The 10,031-nt window shown below is 37.4% G+C and overlaps 1 long non-coding RNA gene across 2 annotated transcripts in view; it reads right to left on the bottom strand.

The window, feature by feature from the left end:
• Positions 1 to 5,546: 5,546 nt before the first annotated feature.
• LOC150081401 (uncharacterized) overlaps positions 5,547 to 10,031 on the bottom strand; it is a 161,881-nt gene continuing 157,396 nt past the window's right edge. For both annotated transcript variants that reach the window (XR_016547271.1, XR_016547270.1), the window contains one exon: positions 5,547 to 5,611. This is a non-coding gene — a long non-coding RNA (uncharacterized LOC150081401). The remainder of the gene's footprint in view (positions 5,612 to 10,031) is intronic.

Here is a 10,031-nt window from a genome sequence, read left to right as displayed (position 1 = left end):
ACTCACAGATTAGCAAGGTTTCGTGGATTTACTGGATGACTGTTTTCTACAGTAGCATGTTAGAGAGAAATCAAGAGGGAGCAAACCTCTTGATCTGATTATCAGAAGTGATTATTCATACATTAAGAGTCTGCACATAAAAGAACCACTAGGTGGCAGTGATCACTGTGTATTGATTTGGGATTTACTTAAAGATGTAAACACCATCAGGGGAAAAGGGAGGGGTTTTTGCTTTCATAAAGGTGACTACAGCAGTTTCAGACAATTCTTAAATTCTATACGGTGTGACCAACTGATGATGTCACCATCAGCAAATTCTAAATGGAAGCTTTCACGGAATTAATCACAGAAGCTACTATTCTTTTCATACCAACTAAGAAATACTCTTCAAGGTGTAGGCCTAAATGGATTTCAGATGAACTAATCAAACTCATGGCAGAGAAGAAAAGTGGATGGAACGCATATAAATTATTGGGCGACACAAAAGCCTATGGGAGATATAAAGTAGTCTGTAATCAAGTCACAAAGGAGGTCAGGCAAGTGAAGGCAGATTACAAGAAATATTTGGCAAAGGATGCAAAGAACAACAGCAAAGACTTCTTGACACTGAAGGTTCGACTATTGATAACACCGCTCAGGCTGCTGACACTCTGAATGAGTATTTTGCATCTACATTCACACATGAGGAATTCTGAGGAGAAGTGGAGGTCAGAAGTTTATCAGGCTCTAGTTAAATGATTTTGTAATAACTGAGAGGAAAGTTGAAGAGAAATTGAGGTTAAACATAAGAAAGGCAACTGTAATGGATGGGATCTAACCAGTTATATTAAAGGAGGCAGGGAAGGAAGTAAGCAAACCCTTAGCCATAATTATTAGAGTATCCTTGGATTCAGGGGTGGTCTATGTGGACTGGAGATGTGTGAATGTACCAACGGACCGCGCCTAGGAAAACGTGGGCCAAGCAAGTGGAAAATGACTTGAAGAGTCGACGTCTCGATCTTAACCAGGCCAGGACTGACGCCATGGATCGTAAGGTATGGAAGAACATCACAGAGCAAGTCCGAAACCCTGCAGCACCTACAGCAGCATACTGGTTGCGTGGCCAATCGCCTCCCCCAGCTGCCAGCTAAGGACCAAAGAAGAAGAAGAAGAAGAAGAAGAAGAAGAAGAAGAAGAAGAAGAATGTATCCCCACTTCACAATGGGGAATCAAAAGGTGACACAAGTAATTACAGACCAGTTAGTTTAACTTCTTTTCCTGGGAAAATAATGTAGTCACTGGTAAAAGAGGCAATGGAGGATCATCTAGACAAGGCTGTAATTATAGACACAAGATGGGTTTGTTAAGGAGAAACTTTGTTCGACTAATTTGATTGGTTACTACGATGTGGTTGCAAAGGAACTGGATGCAAAAAATAATTTAGATATTATATACTTGGATTTCAGGAAAGTTTTGATATGGTTGCACATAAAAGACTGCATACAAATTGGAGCAGTGTGGCATGAAGGGCAAGTTGCTGCTATGGATAAAGGGATGGTTGAATGGGAGAAGACACGAGAGTGTAATCAATAGACACTGCTCTTCGTAGACTAATGTTATTGGTGGAGTCCCCAGGGTTTGGTGTTGGGGCCATTATTGTTTTCTATTTTTATCAATGATATTGATGAAGGTATATCAGGCCTAATGTTCAGGTTGCAGATGATAGAAAGGTTGGCAGGGTGGTTAATGACAGTAGACTACTGCAACAGAATTTAGAAAAGTTAGGCAGACAGACTGAGAAATGGCAATTGAAGTTTAACATTGATACATGAAAAGTACTGCATATGGTTAGCAGTAACCCCAGAGTAACTTAACAACTGTCTGGTACTACACTCAGAGTAGTGGGAAATGAAAAAGACCTGGAGTTATGAAGTTCTCTGAGCAATGCAGACAGACTGCCAGGATAACTCATGGGGTTTTGCTGATGATATACTATAATTTTGCTAGCAGGGATAAGGAGGTGATTATCTCATTGTATAAGGCAATAGTGAAGCCACAAGGCTGTAATTGTGGTATTGCATGCAGTACTGGAGGCCTCAATTAGGAAGGATATGGAGCTGCTGGGACAAGTACACAGAAGGGCAATGAGATTGGTGAGGTGAAGAAAGGGGTGCTAAATTATACAGAACTGAAGCCTTACCAAGAAAGGCTTCAGTTCTGCAAATTGCAGCAACTGGAGACTAGGTACCCTGCAAGGTGATGTTATTGAGGTGTTTTAGGCTTTGAATGGATTGAGTAAGCTCAATACTGATGGGATTCTTCCTCTTGCTCAGACCAGACACAAGGGGGCACAAATTCAAGTTGAGGAAAGATGGTTGTAGAATAGATGCACTAAAGTTTGCCTTTAGCAAATGAGTCATTAATTGTTGAACAAATTTCCATCTGTTGTTGTGGAAGTTGAGAATTTAAATTAGTTCAAGGAAACACTAGCCAAACTATTGAAGGGAATGAATAGATGGTGTCGTTTTTTTTTTCCTTTTTATCTGATGCTGCATAAGCTTGCTTATTTGCATCATTTGCCACTGCTAATGCTAACATTAAAAAGAGGCAAGGGATGGCAGGGGTGTACTTGAGAAAGTGGACCCCTGCTAGTGCACTGATCACTTATTTATGATTGATCAGGCTAGAGCTTAGGGCAAAACACCTTCCTTGCTTTTTTTGTATTTATGATGGAAATGCAAGCTCCTTGTTTCATTTCTAACATCATATTTGTGGCAACGTGGTTTTAGTGTTGTCATCCAACATTTTAAGCAAAGAAATTCACTCTTGATTACTAAATATGGTGATTTGCGACTTCTGCTAAATGACTTTAAATCACACAATGGGAAACTGGCATCACATCATCAAGCCCATTCATCTCATTAAGTATCGAACAGTGAAGTAATTACTAAGTGTGGTTTCTAACACTCTTGCTAAATGACTATGAGACTTTGAAAAGCTGGTATCAATGGATCAAGTTCAATTTCGTTGAATTAATTACACTAAAAAGTTTTAATTGAATTTTGAATAAATGCAATTAATTGTTACTGTTTTGAATTTTATTATGTTATTATCTTCCTTGACAAGTCATGCAAACCATTAGTCTGAATAATGCTTTTTATAGGGTAGGGAGCACTGGAGATGAGTTTAGGGAACCAAAGGGGGTGGTGGCTAAAAAATGTTTAGAAACCATTGGTATAAGTGGCATGTACCTCCCCCCGACTCACTCACTCACTCAGAGTTGCAAAGTTTGGGAAATTGTGGCAAGAGATTGTCATTTGACCCTCAGAATGATGGCTGATGAGTTGGTTATAAGGAAACCATTCGTCAAATTTTGCATGAAGATTTAGGGAAAAGAAAGGGCTGTGAAAAATTTGTGCTGCACAGCCTCATGGATGACAAGCAATGAAGAGTGTCATCATGTGACAACTTCATCTAGACTTGTCAAGACAATCCTAATTTTCTTGACTGTATTGTCACTGGAAATGAGTGTTGGCTATTTCAATACGACCCAGTAACAATGAGTCAGAGCACACAGTTGACTTCAAAATCATCACAAAGGCCCAAAAAGTTTAGTTTACATAAGTCCAGGATCAAGATGATGCTGATCATGTTTTTCATCAAACAGTGTGTGATTCACAAGGAATTTGTACATGACAGAGGGAGAGTCAAGACTACTCACACTTAGTGTTTCCATGCGGGAATTCCTTCCCGGCATTTCTTGGGAAATTTATATTTTTCCAAATCCTGAGAAAAATCAGTCAAGTAATCAGGAAAAAGTATTATAATTCTCCTGCGAGAATTAAGCTTAACAATCAACAAAGAGATGTTACTGGTTCAAAGGAATCCACTGACGTCAAGTCGAAAGCAAGAGCAGAAAACACTGACATGCAGAGTGGAAGGTTACTTGACCTTCCACTTCTGGAAGGAACCGGAGTGGAAGGTTAACTTAGCCTTCCATTTCTGGAAATTGGACAGGAGCATGTAGGAGAGAAGCGGTCACAATCTAATCAGTCAGTCTTCCTGTTGTAACTGTTGCCTTGTTATAAAAGTGTATTTGTGGCCCTTGTCTGCTGCTAACTGTGAGTCATCCTTACAAATAAAATAAATATTAATAAGTTTATATGCAGAGTATACTTTATACAAATCCTATGAGTGGTCTTCCATGAAATAACAAGTTTTGGAAGCAAAATAAGTCCTTAGATTGACAATTTCGACACATGATTCTGTGTAGTGCTGGTAACCTTGCTAGGAGATCTGAATGTTACATTATTCTAATACTTCCCAATAATGTTTGCTGGCATTTTCCAGTGTTTGAATATTTGCTATAGGCTACAGTTCTTTGTATATACTACTAAACTTAATATTTCTTATTTATCAATTTTTTTTTTAGATATCCATAATGATGAGTAAAGAGTATGAAGAATGTTGGAAGTATTTTAAGAAAGATAAAGGAAATCAGTCAGCTCGTTGCCAGATATGTTTTAAACCACTGCAATGTAAAGCATCATCGATAAGTGGACTTCATAGGCATCTTGAACATATTCATGGCATGAAAAGGATAAAAAAACTGAAAATAATTCTGATGAGCCTACTACTAAGAAACAATGCACAATTTCACAGTATGTAAAGGGTGGCAAGCATACTTTAATCAGGGAAAAGAATTCCCTGATTAGAGTATGCCCTCTGTACCCAATTCCAGCAGCTCTACATCCTAAAATGAGGACTCCAGACCAGTATGCAGTATTCAAACTGTGGCCTAACTACTGTCTTATACAATGGGATAAATAATCACCTTCTAATCCCTGCTAGCAAAATTCCGTTATATCATTGACAAAACCCTGTGAGCTGTCCTGGCAGCCTGTCTGCACTGCTCAGGAACTTCAGATGCCACTTCTCAGCCTATCTGCCTAATTTTTCTAGATCTTATTGCAGCAGCATACCTTCATTACTGTCCAGTTCCTTAGTCCCTGCATCACAGTATCCACTCAAATTGATCAGACAAGATCCCCCTTAACAAACCCGGCTGTGACTAGAGTATAACTGCACTCTTGTTTAGATAGGCCTGCATTACTTCTTTAACCGGTGACTCAATTATTTTACCCGGAATAGAAGTTAAGCTAACAGGTCTGTAATTACTCATGCCACCCTTTAATCTCCCTTTGTGAACTAGAAATGCATTTGCATGTCTCCAGTCCACAGGGACCTCCCCTACATCCAAAAATGCTGTCCTCATTACTGCTAAATGTTTGCTTATCTCCTTTGCTCCCTTCTTTAATACAATTGGATAGATCTATCCGCCCAAGGCACCTTTTTTTGCGTTTAACCTGAATGAAACTTTAACTTTGTTTAACCTGAACTATTACATGATAAACAAACACCATTCAACCTTTCAACAGTGAAAATGACAGTGAAAACAGTGAATATTTTATAATTGTCTCATTAATACAAATGATCATTTATTTTAATCACATACATTTGCATTAATTAATTTGATCAATTTCCACTTTTAAATCTTTTGTACTCACAGCTTTCAGTACTGTCACTGCTCCTAGATTCCAGCACTTCAACATACTGTTCTTGAAGTGACCAACTAAAATAAAAGGGCAATAATAAGAGTTGCAGTCAATACAGTAGGTCCATAATAATCAAATTAAAAGCAGTAAAGCAGTGGAATTCTTTGATTAATCCAATGCTTATTATTATATTAATATTCACGATTAAATATCATTAACTTTTATTTAAAGATTAATTACTTATCTAATTTTATTATTATTTTTTTTCATTTATAGAAAACGCTTCAGTAGGAATTTTTTGTGAGACAAAGTACTGTTCTACAAATCTTGAGTTTTTTTCACTGCAATCCATTAAAAGTTCAAGAATTGATACATTCTAAGCAGAATTTCAGAAAAAAAAGAAAAAAAAAAAGAAAAGAAAAAAAAAAAGAAAAAAACAAACAAAGAAAAAAAGGTACAGATTCAAGGTAGTTGTTGGCATATCGACTTCTGTGGCCATAATGCGCCTCCCACGGTTTTTGCAGTACTTTGATCCAAGCCCGAGGCGGGATTCGAACCCGCAACCTTTGGGTTGCCAGGCAGGCACTTTACCCACCCGGCTGGCCCGGTCGGCACACAGATTCAAGGTGCATCACTGTTAGGCAGACGGTCATAGGGAACATTCTGCTCCCTCCAAAGACTGTAGCAAAGAACTAGGTAGTATAACTTGATGTTATGTTCAACTTAAAGACAAATGTGTTATCCATGGTTCTGTGTAAGTTGTTAATATCTTTGATATTGTATAACATCATCTAAACAAGCAAAACCACTACACATTTAAAAATCTGGACTGCCGGTATAGCTGATTCAAAGGTCATTGGTTTCTTATCATGCAATATAATGATACAGGACTGCAGAGGATGCTTTAATGGAGAAAATAAGTGACAGATCTGAGGTGCATCATTTTGGATGTAAGACCAAGGTCAAATGAAACAATCTTTAGAAGGAGCAGAAAGTCTTCATGATTGTCTACCTCAGTGTTTCTCAAACTGTTCTGCAGAACACTAGTGTTCCGCGAAAAATTGTAATTAATAATTAAATTAAATAAAATAAATAAATTTTGCATATTTGTAGCGTACACCACTTTTGTATCATTATAATATTTATCATAATTTTTTTTTCAGTTTTTAATATACTGGCACAGACTGCAGAACACTATTTTGGCAGGTTTTGCATAGAGGTAATAACATCTACGAAAAAGTAGCAATGTAGTGATCGAATATGGCATTTGTATGCAATTTAGACTAGAGCACATGGGTTGAAGGAGAGAAGGAAGCGAACCGATATCATAACCAAACTAACTTCCTTGCATAAATTTTTTTTGATAATTATTATTATTTCAAAATATTATTAAAATAAATGACCATGGATTTGTGGTTGAAAAAAGGCCTTTAAAATGAGAAGCAAAGTATTCTAGTAGTGCAACTGTGGTCGATGAAGACGAACAATTGCAGCCTTTTGTTCCACAAAAATCTGAAGTGAAAAAACAGGAACCAACTAATAAAAGAACAAACAAACGTATAATGGCAGTTATTTGCATTTTGGCTTTACCAGTGTTGGAAATAAAGATGCTCTTGTGCACAGTGCGCCATAACAGTATATAATAAAATATTATGTAATAATATTTTATTACATACTGTATGGCGCACCAGTTCTTCGGTTCTTGCTAACTTGTGTTTCGTAAGTGTTCTGCGAATATGTTGTGAGATGAAAAATGTTCTGTGACAAAAAAAGTATGGGAAACGCTGGTCTATCTAATGCAAAAACATGCTCCAAATCTGTCCAATTCATATTCTGCATTAAAGTGCAACCTATGAATATCATCATACAAAGTTGAGCAATTAAGTTTTGGGAACAAAATTGTAAAAATTTATTTTTAATTGTAAAAACATGAAACAGTTAAAGTTTCAAACTATTCTCCCCCTAATTCAATGCACTATATCCAGTGCATCTGTCACTGATTTAAACATCTGCTGAAGTCGTCAACTGCGAGGTCCTTCAAAATTTGTTTTACATTCATTTTAATTTCCCCCACATCTACAAAACGCTTCGCTTTCAGTAATTTTTTAATTTTAAAAAATTCTGAAAAGCTAAAAATTCAGAAACAATGAGCGATGAGTGTGTCGGAGTGTTGTCATGGTGCAAAATCCATCTCTACAAGTCTGGTCTTTTTCTTTTGACTGCTGTGTTCATTCTCTTCAGCACTCACAGGTAAAATTTCTGATTGCCTATACATCCCTCTAGCACAAATTTGTAATGAACAATGCCTCAAATATCAAAAAAGGGATCAACACTGTCTTCATTTTTCACTCTGACATTTAAAGATTTTTTTTTGAGTCTGGGTGAGTTTGATGTATTCCATTCCATCGATTGGTGTTTTCTTTTGGAATCGTACTGGTAACAACAACTTTTATCCCCCGTGATAACACAAGTCAAAAAATCTTCTTCGATATGTTCACAAAATTCTTTCCATAAGTTCAACACCAGCAAAGATGGAACCAATTTTGCTGCCAAATTTCTTACGCCCAATTTTTTTGTGTAAAATTTGTTGAACTGTTTTGCTGTTCATATTGAGCTTGGCAGACAACATGGCACATGTTAACCAGTGATTAGACCTCACCAGCATTGCAAGTTTCTCAAAGTTTTCATCTATCAATTTCGTAACCGGTGCACCACACTATTTGTTGTCTTCCACTGTTTCTCTCCTTTCACAAAACCTTTTGTGCCATTTCATAATGTTACTTTTAGACATGGAGGACGCACTGTATGCTTGTCTTATCAGTTCCAATGTTTCCATGGATGTCTTACCCAATTTAATGCAAAATTTCACATTTGTTCTTTGCTCAATAGTTTTTCCATTTTTAATGGTTAAGAAAAATTTAGACACATGCAACTTTATAAGGCTATTATTCACCAACTAATAAACATAGAGAGTTGAAACTTGGCTGGATAGTCTCCTACATATGTCACAAATACACAGCTGGTGTGACAGTGTTACTAATCCAGATGGCAAGAAATAAAAAGTCTTGAAACTTAAAATAAAATTGTCTAACCTTGTATTCAGATGATTAATGCAACCCATTTCTAAGCGAATGCACACTTAACGGTTATATGCTTAAATGGAAGCTTTCTTCCATACATCACTTGACTGTTCAGTTAGAGAAAATACATTATTCACTCAGTTTGGCATACAGTAATAAACAGAGGCCACCCACCAGAAGATGAAGAGCCAGTATGCTTCAAAACAGTTTTCCTAGTGGTGCATCAGATTTGATATTAGAAGTGGCAAATGATGCAAGAAAGCAAGCTTATAACAGAATCACCCAATATATATATATATATATATATATATATATATATAAAAAAAAAGAACTTCCCACTTTATCTATCCACCATGCATTTTTAAATGCAAAGTAGATTTGCTTGTTTAAAATGATGCTATACAAATTCAAAAGATAGTAACAATGGAACTATGGATATGGATATGTTATGGGCCTATATGAGACCTTGAAGGACAGGGTGGATGCCCTCGAAGGAAATAAATTGAGGGGCTCATCAAGCTCTCAGCTGCCCACATCAACGCCAGAGCTTGCACTTGGTCATCTTGCAACACAGAGGCAGCCCCCAAGGCAGAATGCGCTGGTCCCACAGGAACTAGTAGTTGTTGGTGACTCTATTATCAGGGAAACGGGGAACATGCTTTGTAAAAAGGATAGGTGGAACAGGACCAGGGTATGTCTGCCAGGGGCAAAGGTTGATGACGTGGTAGAGCAGATATCTTTTAAGGGCACTAAAGGTGATATAGTTGTACATGTTGGCACTAATGATATTAAGAGTAGGAGACCAGCAGAATTACTTAACAAGTACAGGTCACTGTTGAAAAAAAGCCGTGAAGTAGGGTTGAATTTGAAAGTGTCTGCAATTCTGCCCAGACACGATAGGAGGGAGTATATGATGAGAGCCTTCTCGATCAATTCGGCCCTGGAAAGATTGTGCAAGGCTCAAGGGGTAGAATTTTTTTCAGCCTGGAATGTACTTGTTAACAGGAGAGATTGCTTCTACAGGGATGGGATACACTTAAATAGAAAGGGTGCAAGAATATTTGCTGATGCTATCAAGGCAGTGTTAGGTGGGTCGGAAAACTGCTAGCTTGGGGGGGGATACAAGGACTAATAGATTAACAGTAGCCACTGACAGAGGTGAAAGAGAGTCTTGCACTGCTTCTATTGGAATGAGCAGAAGCCTGAAAAACAAGATGCAGGATATTTCAGAGACTGCTGGAAGTCATTGTGATACAAGTAAACACATGGGTTGTGTTAGGGTAGCTAACAATAGAAAAAGGTGCATGTATACTTGCGTGTATACCAATGCTAGGAGTTTAGTAAATAAATTTGATGAATTTGAGGTATTGCTCAAAACATCCAAAGGCAGATATTGTTGGGATATCAGAGACGTGGT

Source organism: Mastigoproctus giganteus, chromosome 8, assembly GCF_048544385.1.
Source record: "Mastigoproctus giganteus isolate SK-2022 chromosome 8, ASM4854438v1, whole genome shotgun sequence".
NCBI lineage: Eukaryota > Metazoa > Arthropoda > Arachnida > Uropygi > Thelyphonidae > Mastigoproctus > Mastigoproctus giganteus.
The sequence above is the reverse complement of the archived record's forward strand: the minus strand, read 5'-3'. Positions and strand labels throughout refer to the sequence as shown.